At 46.9% G+C, this 16232-nt stretch overlaps 1 protein-coding gene across 7 annotated transcripts in view; it reads right to left on the bottom strand.

Annotated features, from left to right (window-relative positions):
• The window catches only part of MRAS (muscle RAS oncogene homolog), a 53126-nt gene that overhangs the window by 12315 nt on the left and 24579 nt on the right, over positions 1-16232 (bottom strand). The window contains exon 1 of one of the 7 annotated variants that reach the window (XM_045791853.2): positions 11080-11425. The exons of 5 other annotated variants lie outside the window; for them this stretch is intronic. The gene's annotated coding sequence lies outside the window, so the exon portion shown is untranslated. Of the gene's footprint in view, positions 1-3585; positions 5536-11079; positions 11426-16232 lie in introns of those variants that run through there. One more of the 7 variants, XM_045791852.2, reaches the window with a different exon arrangement.

Raw genomic sequence — 16232 nt, 5'->3', positions numbered from 1 at the left:
GAAGTTGGCGTCAACGCTGGGTAAGGACCGAGCGCAACTAAGTAAATTCCACCGGCAAAACAGATGAAAATGTCACAGATTTGGCTGAAGGGATGGGAAGGTGAAGAGAACAGCAGAAGACATTCAGGTGATATGTAGTTAATGTATTCACAGATTTTGAAGGTGTGTATTGCCTAAAACAAACACTAGAGATCTAGGATATGTGAAAATATGATCATTCAGAATTTAAGAAACCCAATTCAATAGGGAGCTAAAAATCAAAACGGACCCTCTGAAAAGGAAAAATTGTTATTTCACACATTGATTGCCTTAAAAATAATACTATCCATGCTTTCTAAAAGAATTCTTGGAGGAAATACTTCAACAGAGTGCAAAATAGATCCATGAAAGAAAAAGATGAGTGGTATTATAAACAATGATAAACAAAGAACACAGCCAAACATAAGAGTTAAGTTTAAATAAATGTCCTTACACAATTTGAAGAAAATGAATGGCAATTTAGAACTAAAATCTATGACATCCATATGTGAGGAAAGGGGCGGGGAAATGTAAGTTACTACTAAATTTCTTGCCTTGTTTGGGAAGGGGCTAAAGATAATAATTACATCCAGATGTTGATGGAAAAAATATAATTATACACACACAAACACACGAATGTATATAGAATAACTACTAGAAATACAACTCAGAAGTTCCTAGTCATCAGAGGGGGGAAAAAAACAGAACAAAGTAAATGGGACCAATTCAACAAAAGGCAAAAACAAACTACACAAAAATAAGAAGGCTAAAAAAGGAGACATGGAAGATGGCAGATGTAAATCTAACTATGACCAACAACAGTAAATGCAGATGGGTTAAATCCACCCATTAAAGCAGACACCCAATACAAAATCCATTTGTCTGCCACTACAAAAGACACATATAAAACAAAATGACACAGAAAGAATGAAAAGTGAAAGGATAAAAAAGGATATGCTAGCCACATGCATCCACAAAATAGGATTCAAGGCCAACGCACTGAACAGGACAAACCAGTGTATTTATAAAGGGAAGAGGTACAAGCATCAAGTGCCAAATCATGAATCATAAGCATATAAGAATGTTGCCTAATATACACACTTATAAAAACCTGATTTTTAAACATAGTAGGTATAGACAAATCCCATCATCATTATGCAAGAACTTGAACAGGTCTCTCTTAGAGAGAGACAGAACAATTAGCCCCCCGAAAAGTAATGATCTAAAAAACGCAATTTAAAAACTTAATCTGAGAGGGGTGCCTGGCTGGCTCAGTTGGTAGAGCATGTGACTCTTATCTCAGGGTTGTGAGTGTGAGCCCCATGTTGGATGTAGAGATTACTTGAGTAAACTTAAAAAAAGAAAAAAAAAAACTTAATCTGAGAGAACAAACTTTATACTCAAACAGTAAATAATCATTTTCAAACACACATGAAATCGTCACAAAAACTGGCCACGTATTAGGTCATAAATAAAAATTTCAACAAATTCCGGAAAGCAGATGTCAGATGGGCTATGTTTTGCTTATATGCAAAAAATCAGAAATTAACAGCAACATGAGTATAAAAGAAATTATCCACTTGAAAGTTTAAAAAGCTGTACTGCTCTATAATGCTCTAGTTAAAGAGAAAAGCAAAGCAGAAATTACAAACAATTTAGAACTTAACGACAATGAACAATAATAAAGCCTCTGGTTTGAGGCCAAGGTGGTACTCAGAGGAAAATTACAGCTTTAAATGCACTTCCAAAAACGAGAGAGACTGAAAATTAACTAGGCATTTAAATCAAGGGACTAGGAAAGGAAAAATAAAACCAAAGAAAGAACTCGTCAATGAAAGTAGAAATTAAGAAAATGAGAGGAAAGAAAAAGTGGCAGATATCTAAAAATCAGAAGCTGACTCTTTGAAAGGACCAATCTAAAAAAAAAAAAAAAAAAAGCCTTTAGTAATTCTTACCAGTGACGAAAGAGAAAAAAGACTAATAAGCCTTTGGAATGAGGAAAGGCCTCTGACTCTGGGTCTAGACATATATTAAATTCTGAGAGAAAACTATATGCAGTTTCATAGCAAAAAAAAATTTCAATTCTTCATGAAATGGACATTTGAAGAAAATATAAACAAAATTGGCTCAAGAAAATATATAAAACCTGAATAGGCCAATAATTATCCATGAAATTGAAAAGACAAATCTCTCCCATGAATGGCATGAACCTCTTTTTATTATCTACAAACTGCTCCAGAGCCTGGAAAATAAAGGACTTTCCAGCTCATTGTAACAGCCTAAGCATACTCCTATAATAACAAACTGGACAGGGGTGGCATATGGTTGTGGGGTAACAGCCAGGCCCACCCCACCTTTCAGAGACAGGAGCAGCCGGTGTGTGGGACCCAAACAGGTGCATTCGGTCATCCATCTGCCAGCCTTCTTCTGAGAACCTCCTCAGTGCCCACCACTCTGCTTGGTACTTGGTGTGGTTAAAGGATAAGCCACATCTCGCTATCAAGGTACTTAGAGGCCAGCTGGGCTGGCACTTAAAGAAAAACAACACCACAGGACAAAAAGTGATACATACTATGGGAAAGTCTAGGCCAGGCGGGAAGGTCCCTTCAGCTTGGAGGGATAATGCAAGGTTTTAGCCAAGAGGGGATATTTATCCTGCCCTTGAAAGAACAGCATTTGACATTAAAAAGTTTGGGTCTGGGGAAAGCCTTCCAGGCAGAGAAACAGCATGAGCAAGGGCCTGGAAGCTGGGAAGGAAAAGACTTGGGGGTAAGGGGGTCAGTGTGCTGGCATAAAAGGTCTGTGATGGGGAGCAGGCGGGAGAGAGGAGACTGGGAGACTAGAGCTGGGGCTCTTGGATCCTGAACTAAAATGTTTGGGCTTAGTGGCTGCTAGGGAGCTACTAAAGGTTCAGAGAGGGAAGAGACGTTGTCAGAGGAGGGTGAGTGTGGCAGCCAGAGAGGGAGGGGCCTGGAGGGGGGGGAGGCTGGGAAGGGGTAGAGGAGGGGCCAGGGCAGAGGCAACCGGGGCATGGGCGAAGGCAGGTGTGCCTGAGAGGCCGAGGAACCAGTGAATGGGGAGACACTGAGGCCAAGGGGACAGAGGAGAGTGGAGGACGCCGTGGAAATTCTAAACCTTGGAGCCTGAGCAGGACGGGTGCAACGTAGAAGCAGACGTGGTGGGGGCTGAACTGGGTCTCTTCTGGTTTGGGGTTCATCCCTCCCCTCCATACACATACACCTGGAAATGCCTGGGCACAAGCCCCTTGTCAGTGGCTCTGCCTCCCAGGGAGGCTGAAGGTAACGGGCGGCTACGCTTTTAAGAAATGATTCCGCCTGCATTTCCCATGCCTGATGTCATGAAGGTAGGAGGACTCCGGAGACAGAAAGTATTAGTCACCGTGGGAGAAGAGGTGTTGTGCCAGTGTATGTGTGAGTGTGTGTGAGAAAGAGAGAGCGAACACAGAAGAGAGACACAGAGAGGCAGAGGCAGCCAGAGGCAGCCAGACTGTGGAAGGAGGGAGAAGAGAGACAGATTTTGGAGATAGAGAGGGTCAGTGCTGTGCACCTGTCTGCCCGGCCGCAGTCTTCCCACTCAGAAGTTGATGGGGCCAGCAGTGCGGCTGAGGAGGGTTCAAATGGAAACCCCGAGGCTGCTCTTAGATCTTGCGGATTTCGGAAGCCCAGCCCCACAGGCTGGCGTGGCACCAGGCCCCCAGCAGGTGGGCAGCCAGCATGTGGGGGCACCAGCCTGGGTCCCGGTTGAGCCCTCCTCCTTCCCCCGCTCCCTCTTCCTCTTCCTTCGTTTCTTCCTCCTCTTCTTCTTCCTCCTCAGGGCTTCTAGAGGGAGGCACACCCTGGCATGGGCTCGGGGCTCGGACATTGGCGGCAGCCCAGGGTACAGTCTGAACTCTGGCTGAAAATAGTCCTGCCCACCACATTCCTACTGGCAGCAGGCACCGTGCTGGGGTTTTATACACACACGCCCTCTGAATCCTCTTCATGGCCTAGAACAAATGCGGAAACTGAGGCCCAGGGAGTTACAGGGATCTGCTCAAGGCCACACACTGGGAAGGAGGCCACTCCAACTTCCCCAAGGCCCAGCTGTCCCTGCCCATTCAGTCTTTTATCTTCAACCAGAGGGTGTGGGTCTGGCCACCCACAACCAGCCGGGCTGTGTCTCAATTCCAAGCCTTTGCACAAGCCATGACCTCCAACTAGAATGCCCTCTCACCAGCCACCCCAGCCTCACCCCCGGCACAACTGCACTCCGCCTCCTCTCCTGAGAGCCCCAGCCTCTGACCTCTGTCTTTGAACCCTTCCTCTTGAGTGTGTCCTGGGTTCTGTGAGTTCTGTGGGTTTCTCTGAGTCAGTGCCTCTAGGCCTGGCTCAGCTCCCTACCATGGGCTGGAGCTCCTCATGGGGGATGGGAGGGGAGCCTGGCTTTCATTTCCCTGGGTCTCTCAAAAGCTTCAGCACCCAAGGGAGGTTCAAAATATTCTTGCAGAATGACTAGACAAATCATGTGCATACCATAAGATATGCCAGCCCCTGCCAGCTTTAGGGGAAATCACGAAAAAGTGACTTTTTCACTTGGTAATGCACCCTTCATAGTGGGGTAAGGGTTCTAGAATATGAAACAATACAGATGACAATTTCTAGAGATAATATATCTCCAAGGACCATGCCTCATGTTTTCTACCTTCCTCTAATCCACAGACCCATGGTGGAGGTGGGAGTGAGCATGCCCATTTTACAGGGGCGTCAGGCGGGGAAGCCTATGCTCTTTCTAGGAGAAGACTTAAAAATAGGCCACCTAGTCGAGCATTGGTAGTGATGAGGGCGCTTGACTATTTTTCTTGTGTTCCCCTTTCTGGGTAAGAGTGTGTATGGAGCGGGCTCGGTGCCAGGCAGAAGGGCTAGACCCATTGACCATGCACTGTTTCCAGAAAAAGGGCTGTTTTCCTCTCCATAGCACTGGCAGGGTGTGGCAAGCCAGGCCACCTGGGACTCTCTAAGGGAGTGGGGGCTAAAAGTGGCTGGCTCCCTGGTGATGGGGAAGCTTCCCTCTGGCAGTGGCCCCAGCCTCAGCTCAGACTTCAAGGTGGCGTCAGGGGAGAAGTGCTGGCCACTAGCCCCAGAGGATGCTTGTTCCCAAGGCCACCCTCCTGCAGCTGGGGGGATGGGGCGAGGAGGCCTCGGAATACACTTTCATGAGGTTCCTAGGTTCCCTGACTTGGTGAACATATCACATGTGTGGGTGCACATTCTTTCAGGGAGACAGTCCATGGCTTTGTGGAATTCTCCGAGGAGTTGGGAACACCCCACTCTCAAACACGTGTCACTCTTGGGGAAGGGAGAGAAGAAAAGAGGAGAGAGGGCAGCAAGGGTTCTCAGCTGGGTCACCAGGAACATCCAGAGAGAGAGAGGGCAGCCTGGGAAGGGTCTGGCAATGGAGAGGAGCAAGGAGACAAAGCGCTGGCCTCCAAGCCCACTTCTTCCTCACAACCACTTAGGGCGTGGGGGGAGGTGACATTTTACAGGTGACCTGCTCAGGTTCACACTGCTAGAGAGCAGGAGAGGCAGACTGGAACCCCAGGCTGCCTGGGGCCAAGCCTTGCTCTGCTCCTGGCACTAGCCTGTCTTTGAGCAAGGTGCCAGCAGGGTCCCCGAGGCCTGTGAAGAGGCACAGGTCTAAATGGAGAGGGTGAAGACAGAACACCTGAGGTCTGCAGACTGAAGACACAGGCCTGGAGGCGATGCTTCTGACCCCAACCCCACCTGCTTACCCCAAACCCTCCACCTACTCCACACCTGCCCCTGGGTGGCCGCACATAGCTGGGAGGAGAGAGCTCATGGCTCTGCACCTGGCTCCCTTTAAAGTCCTAGCACCGACTTCTGGGACCCTTAGAACACCCAACAAATCTGAACACATCTCCGGCCAGTCCTCTCCCACTCCCGGGGCCACGGATTCCCACCGCCTCCTCTCCTCCAGCCTCCACTCCCAGCTCAGTGTGTGAAACAGAGATCACCAGCTAAATTCCACAAGCTTCCAAATCACCCCACCTCCCAGACAGCGGGAGCCTCACACACTGCTGGGGGAGGCAGGCGCGGCCACTGCAGAAAACCGTTTCGAGTTTCCTCAAAAAGAGAAACGTGGAGTTACCATTTGACCCAGCCGTTCCATGCCCGGGGGCATACCCAAGAGAAGTGAAAACACAGCCACACAAAAACTTGCACAAGAATGTCCAAAGCAGCATTATTCACTGCAGGCCCGATGTGGAAACAACCCAAACGTCCACTAGCAGACGAGTGGATAAAGCGAGCGCGGTGCATCCGTACCCCAGAATATCGCTCACGTATAAGAAGGAATGAAGTTCCGGTATAGGCTTCACGATGCACCTCGAAGCCAGTCTGCAGAGTGAAGAGGCCGGTCTCAAAGGCCGTTGACCATGCGCTACTGTTTATATACACGAAATGTCCAGAACCGGTGAGTCCGTAGGGACAGAAAGTAGATCATGGTTTCAGGGGTTGGGGAAGGGGAGGGGAGAATGGGTAATGACTGCTTTAATGGGGTGAGCTTTCCAGAGGGAGGCGATGGAAATGTTGAGGAATCCGTGGTGATCCAAGCGATTGTTGGTTTGTGAATCAGTCAGCAGTTGTGCGTGCACAACTGTGTGTATGTACTGAAAAACACCCGATTGTGCACTTCACACGTGAGTTACATCTCAATTAAAAACACTTGTATGAGGACCCCCCTCTTTTCTCTGCAACACACATTCCACCTGTCTTCTTGCTGTGGGGGATGACCTGGCCCTGCTTCTGTCCAAGATCATGCCCTCCAGCCGGGCACTGGGTCCTGTCTTCTGTCGCCCAGACAAGGACACTGCACTACTGTGGCCCCTTCCCTCTCTTGCATCATCCATTTCTCTTTTGGTTCATTTCCACCAGTATGTAAGCATACTATAATTTCTCTCACCTAAAAAAATAAAATGAAGTAAAAAAAATTAACAATAGAAACCCTTCCCCTTGACATCCCATCTCCTTCCAGCTACGGTCCTTTCTCTGTTCCTCTTTACAGCCACACCCCTTGACTTGTCCATTCTCACTGCCTGCTCTTCCTGCCTTCCACTCTCTCTTGAGCCCACTATAATCAGACTTTCACTGCTGATCAGTCTATCAAGATTGGTCTTGTCAAGTCACCAACGACATCCGCGTCACTAAATCCAATGGACGCGGCTCGGTCCTCATCCCTCTGGGCCACCTGCTGACACTGGAAGTGGTTGATGGTTCCCTCATTGTTGGAGAGCCTTCTTCACGTGGCCTTGGGACATCACTGTCTCTCAGTTCCTCTCCTACTGCAGTGATTGGTCCTGCTCTGTCCTCTCATCTCCCTACCCTCTAAACGATGGTGGGTCCCCACACTCAGTCTCTGGACCCCTTCTCTAACCCGTGTTCGCTTTTTGGCCATCTCTCATCTCATGGCTTTACACGTCCACTCCCAAATGTCCATCTCCAGCCTATACATCTCCCCTTACCCTTACTCCAGACTCCGACATCCGGCTGCCTATTTGACTTCTATTTGCATGTGAGAAAGGCATCTCAGATTTAACATGTCCAAAATTAAAGTCTTGATTCCCTCCCCAAACTTGCTTTTCACCAGTCTTCCTAATGTTGATAAACATAACTATTCTAACAGTTGTACAGGCCAAAGACTCTTCACTCTCTACCCCCACCTCATGCCATATACTCTATCCACAAATCCTTTTGTTTCTTCCTTCAAAACACATCGAGAAGCTAACTCCTTCTAGCTATCTCCTTCAGCAGTGCCCTAGTCTGTCTGGCTTCTTAACTGCTCTCCCTGATTCTACCCTAGTTCCTCTATGGTCTATTCTTCACTCCTTTTAAAACATCGGTCAGACTATGTCCCTCCTCTGCTCAAAACCCTCCAATGGCTTCTTATTTTTCTACAATGGCCTGTGAGATCAGCACCTCCCAGCTGTCTCTCTGACCTCTCCTATTAGTACCCTCACTTGCCCTCTGCACCCTGGCCTCCTACCTATTCCCCAAACAGGCCAAGCACACCCCTGCCTCAGGGCCTTTGCACCTGATGTTCTGAGATTCTCTTCCTTTAGGTACAAGTACAGCTTCATCCTTCAAATCTTTGCTCCAACATCACCTTATCAGGTGCTTTGGACATTCTTGTGCAAGTTTTTGTGTGGGTATGTTTTCACTTCTCTTGACCAGCCTACGTAAGATAGCAACCCCTTCCTCACTGTTTGCTTTACCTTGCCTTATTCTCCTTCATAGCATTTATCACCACCTGACACGTTACATATTTGTTTATGTTCCGTCCCTCCCATTCTAACATAAGCTTCATGAGAGCCGGGACTTGACTTTGTCAAATGCTGCATCCTCAGAGCCCAAAAGAGAGCAAGGCACATAGCAGGTACCCGGAAGTATTTGTTGAATGAATTAGTGAACTCATCCATGTACACAAAACTCAGGGGCCAATCCACACATTGCTGGAGAGGAGAGGTGGTGGCTCCAAGTCGGGGGCTCATGCCTCCCTCCTGGAGCTCCCCAGAAGCAGGCAGATGGGTTGGTGGCCTCTCATCTGCACCTGTCATAAGGCCTGTTCTTGAACGCACCATGCCACCACCATAACTAGTACTATAAATCATATCCGAGCAACCACAGCGACGGTAGGCATCTATGTGCCAAGCCCCTTATAAGGTACCTTATTCCTTCCCTCACCCAATAAATAGGTGCCAGCTCCAGGCTGGCATTGGAGATATGATGGTGGGCAAAGGACAAGTCTCTCCCTCAAGGAGCTTATAATTTGTATTGTTTCCTTTATTTTTTGCGACAACTCTGAGGGTACATCCCATTTGGGATACAAGTCCCACCAAAGAGGGCACACTGTCTTAGTCCAGAGGCTGTCTGTGCCCAAGGGCAAGAACTCACATGTAGGGCAGGGTGACAACAAGCTGGCAGTGGCCGCACTGGAGCCTGGGGCAGGTGGCATCACGCTACGCATGGGCAGATGGGTAAGATCTCAAACTTATTAACCTGGCTGGTGCACTCAGCCCAAACCGGTCCCAGGACTAAGAGCAATCGACATGAAGTTCTGAAGTCAGGGCAAAACCCAAAAGTAACGGCAGGAGTCTAGGACCAGTCAGCAATGTGGGAGGAACCCCACCTGGGGTTTGGGGTGCAAACCTCCGGACTGACTCTTGGCTGTGCTGTGACTTTGAAGGGGGAGGGGTTCGCGTTGCACACACACCGTCCTCACGCAGCCTTGCTGAGCTGACTCTAGGTCACTGGCTGATGGGGGCCCCTCAGCTCCCAGGCCGGCTGGTGGGGCTAAGCTGGCACAGAGCAGGAGAAAGATCCTTCGCTTCAGGGTCAGAGGAAGGGGGCTCTAATCAGCTGTGTGGCCTTGGACATGCTATTACCCTTGCTGAATCTTGGTCTTCCCCTCCAGGGCCCTAACTGATCAGAGGGCTGCGGGACAGGCGCTGGAGCAGGAGGGGGAAGGGCCCTCAGGGACACAGGACAGCGGCAGTAGCAATTTTCCAATGGCATGGACATAGTTCACCATCTTATCAACTAGGAGCACAGTGCCGGTGCACACTGGCGGAGGCCCAGCTATGCTCACCTGGAAGCTGGAGACACTAATGTCGATGTCACAGAAGTATTACTAGGAGGCAATAAGACAATCCCTATAAAGCCCTGAGCACAGGCTCTGCCCTTCCAGAAAAGTCTGGTCAGGAGTAACTGCTCCCACTGCTATGAAGTGGAAGGAGCCACAGTGAGAGAGGGTTTGGGAGGTTGATCTGGCTTCAGTGTACCAGGAAGCACTCCCTAGGCAGCTCAGAGATCAGTGAGTTGCACATTACTGGAAGCATCCAAGCGGTGATGGCTGACGGAACCAGGATAAAGGGTCAGGCCGAGGCCCGCAGGGCTGGATTTCATAATCTGAGGCCCGTGGCCATGTTCCCTCATAAAGGAAACAAGGGAAACTCCCCCCACACCACTGCCAGCAGGAAAAGGGGAGGATGGCTGGAAAGGTGGAAGGATAGGCCAGCTCTGCCTGGACCCCATTCTTAGTTGGGGGGCCATGGGAAAGTGCTTACTCTGAAGCTGGCCCCCCAATTAAAGCCTCTAGACCAGAAAAGTACACTCAATAAATGTTCCTTTTGCTCTTGCTGCCCTTCCAATGTCCTTCTTCCCTCCCCCTCCCCAGAAAGAATGCGGATTCAAGTGTTCAGGGAAAAGCCAGGTCCAGGCTGCTCCGAGAAGACAACAGCACTTGTGTCTGAGGTTTGGGCAGAAGCCAGGGTGGAAACGTCCCAGCTTTTGAGGGTGCAGGAGAAGAGCTGGAGCTTTCACTCTTTGCAAAGACCTAGCTGTTGCTTGGGGAGCTAGGGGGACAGAGTGGCTGCAGAGCTGGGCCCAAAAGCCCCTAGTGGGAAGAGGTGTAAGGAGATTCAGGGCCCACTGCTGTTCTCTGCTGGTGGAAGGAAGATGCAAGCTTGGTTGGGCAGAGGGAGGACTGGGAACCATGGAGGAAAGAAGGCCCAGAAACACCTGCCCCTACTGTAAGTGGGCAGAGGACCTGGTCAACATCCCACCCTGCAGGACCAAGGCGTGGCTCAAAATAGCAGGCAGCAGGACAGGGTGGGGGATGTGCCCGGCGGAGCCAAGAGGCCCCAGGCCTGGCTCTGCCTCTAGCTAGGTCTGACCTCAGGCAAGTCCCTTCTCCACCTGCACCAGTTTCTTCAGCTGTAAAGTGAGGCGGGTGATAACATAGAGCTCAGGAGCCTTCCAGCCCTAGCCTAACAACAACAACAAAAAAACTGGTACACGAGAACTCCAAGACAAAACCATTGAAAACGTGGACTAGAATAGATCTTTGTCCACTCGTGTGCACAGCAGCATTAGTCACAAGAGCCGAAAAGTGGAAACAGCCCCTGTGTCCATTGCTGGATGTGGTATATACATAGTATTCAGTCTTAAAAAAGAATAAATGCTGACGCACGTTATAAGCTGGTTGTACCTCGAAGACGCTGCGCGAAGCGAAGCCAGCCCGCAGCCGGAGAACGAGTCCCGTGTGCGCGTCTGTCAAGCACTTCGAGTCGTCAGCCTCAGAGAGACGGCCGCGGCACGCTGGCTGCCCGGGGCTGGGGAGGCGAGCCGGGCTTACCGCTGAGCGCGTGCCTGTCACTCGGAGCGGAGTAAGTCCCGGAGGGACGGTGTTTGCGGAACAGCGTGCGCGTCATTGACGCCACGCAGCTGTACGCTTCAAAATGGCGACCATGCTGAGTTCTGTGTGTTTTACCGCAATACAAAAACCCACGAGAATAAATACAAAACTTCAAGACTGCCTAAGGCTTGGTTCTTCCTGATCCATGAAACCTGAGAGCTGGGGTGGGGTGAGCCCTGGAGCTGGAGAGTGGGGAGGGGGGAGCTGAGGCAAGCCCACAGCAGAGAGGTGGGCACCAGACAGCGAGGCGGTATTTCCGGAAATGCACCTGCAACATGACAGGTGAGACGGGGGTCCCGAAGGCCCGGGGCGGGGAAGAACTCAGAGCAGACTTGCTTCAAAGCCTGGGGGTCCCAGACACCGGGGAGCCCGGCTGCTGGCCCTTGAAATCAGCTGCCTCCTGTGTTTCAGATTCTGGGAAAACCAGGGCAATGCGGTCCCTTGAAAGAGCAAGAAACAAGTTTGTAAGTAAGCGGGAAGCCTGTGAGAATCTTCGATGTGGCCACCACAGAGAAGGGCTTTTGAGCAAGCCGAGGAAGAGCACCCGGTCCTCTGAGGGGCCTTGGGTGAGTTGTAAGAAGGGCAGGTGGTGGGGGAGGGCGTTCAGCCTGATAATCCAGGCCGTACTCCCCTCTCCCTAGGATTTCAACGCCTATTCCCAGAGGCACAGGGATCAGTGTGTGAGGTGGGAGAGGATTTTCCCACCCAATCAGACTAACAGAGAATCCAGGACACAAAGGGGAGTTCAAGCCATTGCTAGCTATGTCAGTCTCTCTGTGCTTTATTTTTATGGAGATAACAACAGTAGCTAGCACAACTGCTGTAAGGATTAAAAGAGAACGTATACAAAGTGCTTAGCATAGGGTTTTCACAGAGTAATTGCTCAATAAATATCATTCCTGCCCTCATAATTATCCTCCTTTTCTTCCTCATCATGATCAAGCTGCCATGTTTTTGCTCTTTCTGAATGTGGAGGAAGAGCAACCCCAGAGTTCAGAGCGCTTGGAAGGCATCCCAGGCTTACCCCATCCCCCAGGATGGTTTGGCCTCCAGGGAAGCAGGATGTCCCGGCTCTGGATGCCCCGGGAAAGTCCTGTCTATTCCAGGACGGCAAGCCACCCAGAAGAGTCCAGCCCCAGAAGGTGTCAGAGTTACATTCACGCCTAAATACAACCAGCCTTTGATTAAAGTTCCCAAAATATGGGGCATCCTTTTAAATGCCAGACTAATTAATATTTAGCTGTAATGTCTTAAGCCTTCCTTTTCTTAATACAAGACCTAATTGAGTGAGGAAGTGTACTAATCTGGGAATCTAATATCTGTGCCTGAGGCAGGCACTGGGGGGGGGGGGTGCCCCAAATTAGGCTTGATTCAGGTGGCAGGTTTAGAGGTATAGCATCCAAGGGGAGCCCAGATGCTTCAGATCAAAAGCTTTGCAAGTTCATGCTTACAAAGTAATGCTTTGGCCAGTATTCCCTTTTCCCTGCTCTTGCAGCTGCTATAAATGTTATCACAGGGGCGCCTGGGCGGCTCAGTCGGTGAAGCGTCTGCCTTCTGCTCAGGTCATGATCTCAGGGTCCTGGGATTGAACCCCGCATCGGGCTCCCTGCTGCTTCCCCTGCTTGTGCTCTCTTGCCCTCTCTCTCTCAAAATAACAAAACAAAAATAAAAAAATAAATGTTATCACAAAATCTTCCTAAAAATCACCCCTGAAAACTTTTTTCCCCCTCAGAAACTAATCTAATATCCAAACTTACTTTAAGAAAAAGTGAGAGAAGTCAATATGGCTGTATAGAGAAATAATATTTATTAAGCTCCAACTATGTACCAGGCATGGTGTTACTCTCTCCTACATGCATTGTGCAACGTTTTTCAGAATGTTTCCTGTGGAAATAGCCCAGAATGATGTGCAAAAAGTGGTCCTTTGGGAAACCCTAAGGACAATATATCCTATCAATGTATCTCCAATATTATGTTTATATATTGACAATTCTTTTAAGTCCCACAGTAAAGAAACTGGTTATAGTTCTTTAACTCAGTATATCCCAAAGTGTGTCATATATTTGAATGCATAATGTAGGAGATGATTTTAGAAAGTGCATAAATATAAGTTTTTAATTTACTGGTTATATATATATTTATTATATAACACAGCTGGCACATCAAACTTGTGACGCACATATATTGTTCAGGACCCAGTTATTCATTCATTTCACACACATTTACTGAGGACCTACTATAAGCAGTATTCTAGACATTGAGAATAGAGCAGTAAATAAAATAAAGTCCCTACTCTCAAAAATTTATATTTTATTGGGGGAGCAACAAAAACTCAAACAAATAAATATATTGAACAAATATATGTTCAACAGTAAAAAGTAGAATAAAGAAAAAGAGTTGGTTCGGGGGACAGAATGATGGGGCTGGGGGGGGGTCTGGGTACTAGCAGAGATGGTTTGGTCACGGAAGACCTCTTTGATAAAGTTAACATTTGAGTGGAGACCTACGCGAAGTGAGAGTATATTTCTGAAGGAAGCACATTCTAGGCAGAGAGAATACCAAATGCAAAGCCCCTGAGTTGGGAATGTGCTTGGTTCCTGGTGAACTACTCAAAGTTTCAGAGCTGCAGATGAACCCCTGAAGGATGGTGCTTTTAAAAATTAAGATATAATTAAAATACCATAATAGTCACCCTTTTAAAGTACACAATTCAGTATATATACAAAGTTGTCGCACTTTTTTTAAAGTGATGATTTGGTACTGGTTCTGACCGAGATGGAGTAACAAGGACCAGATTTATCTTCTCGCTTGAAACAACCAAAAATCAGACAAAATAACGGACATTCATAGAACACTCCACCCAACAATGGCAGAATACCCATTCTTTTTGTGTACACTTGGAACATTTAGCCAGAGAGACGAAATCCTGGGTCATAAAACAAGCCTCAGTGAGTTTTAAATAATTTAAATAATATACTGTACGTTCTCCAACACAATGAAATTAAAATAGAAACCCATGACAGAAGGATCTCTGGAAAATTACTAAATATACTTGAAAACTAAGCGTTTCTAAGTAACTTATGGGTCAAAGATGATCTCAAAAGGGGAATTAGAAAGTGTTTGGAACTGAACGGCAATGAAGACACTGTGTATTAGAGTAGCTGGGACACTGCTAAAGAAGTAGTTGAGGGAACTTATGGCACCAAACGAATATCTTGGAAAAGAAGAAATGTTCCAGTCAGTGACCTCAGCTTCCACTTTAAAAAGTTAGAGAAGAACAAATTAAATCCAAAGTAGGCAGACAAAAGGAAATAATGCTGGCAAGAGTGGAAATCAATGGAAACAAATGGGGAAAGGCGAAGGACTCAAGGGCTGGTTCTCTTGTGAAAATCAATGGTATTGCTCCAGCTCCAGCCTGCCTGATTAGGGAAAAGGAGAAGACACAGATGAACAATATCAGGCATGAGAGAGGCACACCACTACGAACTCTACCTATATTAAGAAAATAATAAGACAATAACATGAACAACTTTATGTCAATAAATTTGGTAACTTCGATGAATTACACAACTTTTTGAAAGACATAAACTACCAAAGCTCCCTGAAGAAGAAACAGATAACCTGAATAGCCCTACATTTATTAAAGGAATTGAATTTGAAGTTAAAAATCTTCTGACAAAGAAAACTCCAGCCTCAGATGTCCCCATAGGTGAATTCTACTAAACACTGAAGGAAGAAATAATACCAATTTTGTTCAAACTCTTCCAGAAAACTGAAGAAGATAGCATACTTTTCAATTCATTCTATAAAGCCAGCATTACTCAGACATGACAGGAAAACTACAGACCAATATAGCTCTCAAGAACACCGACACGAAAGTTCTAAACCAAATTTTAGCAAATCAAAGCCAACATTATGTAAAAGGATAACACATCGTGGCCAGGTCGGATTTATCCCAGGGATACGACGTTGGTTTACCGTTAAAAAAATTAACGTGATTTGCCATATTGACATACTAAAAAAGAAATACCATCTGAGTATCTTAGCAGACACAGAAGAAGCATTTGACAAAAGCTAACATCCACACCTCATAAAAATTCTCAGCAAACTAGAAATAGAAAGGAACGTCCCCAACCTGATAAAGGGAATGTATAAAAAACCGTCAGCTAACCTCATACTTTGTGCTGAAAGACTAAAAGCAAGCTTTCTCCTTAAGATCAGGAACAAGACAAGTATTAGTGAGTGAAATAAGGCAAGAAAAGGGAACAGAAGCCTTTCCAGACTGGAAAAGAAGAAATAAAACAATCTTTACTCACAGACATGACCATCTCTGCAGAAAATCCAAGGGAATCTACAAAGAAGCAGCTAGAACTAATAAGTGAGTTTAGTGATGTTGCAGGTTACAGTTAGTATACAAAATGCTTCTTTATTTCTATATATTAGCAACAAACAATTTAAAACAGATATGAAAAACCAGTATCATTTATAATACAGATTGTAGATATAAATCTGACAAAAGACGTTAAAGACCTATGCAAGCAAATCTGCAAAACAATTGAGAGAATTAAAGAAGACCTAAAAATATGGAGAAATACTGTGTTCATGGGTTGGAAGGCTCAACACTGTTAGGATGTCAGTTCTTCTTAAATCTATAGATCTACAGATTCAACACAATCTCAGTCAAAATCTAGAATTTTTGAATTTAACTGATTCTAAAATTCATATGGAGATGCAAAAGACCTAGATGGGCCAAAGCAACTTGGAAAAAGAACAAAATTGGGGATTTAACAGAACGTGATTTTAGGACTTCTAGTAAGGTTAGAGTTATCAAGACAGTGTGGTATTGGTGCTAAGAGAGACAGATCAAACAAACAGAATATATGGGCAACTAATTTTCATTGAAGGTACCAAGGCAATTCAGTGGAGAGAGGACAACCTTTTCAACA

This window comes from Ursus americanus, chromosome 20 (genome assembly GCF_024610735.1).
Source record: "Ursus americanus isolate L20-20 chromosome 20, mUrsAme1.1.p, whole genome shotgun sequence".
Classification (NCBI taxonomy): domain Eukaryota; kingdom Metazoa; phylum Chordata; class Mammalia; order Carnivora; family Ursidae; genus Ursus; species Ursus americanus.
This window is presented reverse-complemented; position numbering and strand designations above follow the sequence as displayed.